We start from the raw sequence: 350 nt of genomic DNA, 5'->3' as shown, positions 1-350 counted from the left end.
TCAAAAAAAAAAAAAAAAAAAAAATTAGGAGCAATATGGAAATTTTGGGATAATATTGGTCGAATTGAAAAAAATTAGAACTTTGTGAGAGTGAATTGCAAAAATTAAAACTTTAATGTTCGAATTGAAAAACGCCCTTAATTTTAAAGGGATAAACTGTAATTTTACCTTTTTTTTTTTTTTTTTTTTAATAAAAAAAAGCCAATAAAAAAATCAAAAGAGATCAGATGGCCTAGAGATACGTGCGTTAGACACGCACCTATGGCAAGGCAATAGATGAGCTGTGAAAAGGGGAGAAAAATGGTACGCATTTCAACTAAAGTAGGGTGTTGTCCAACAAAATGGGAACT

This window comes from Corylus avellana, chromosome ca3, assembly GCF_901000735.1.
Source record: "Corylus avellana chromosome ca3, CavTom2PMs-1.0".
In the NCBI taxonomy this organism is placed as follows: domain Eukaryota; kingdom Viridiplantae; phylum Streptophyta; class Magnoliopsida; order Fagales; family Betulaceae; genus Corylus; species Corylus avellana.
The sequence above is the reverse complement of the archived record's forward strand: the minus strand, read 5'-3'. Positions refer to the sequence as shown.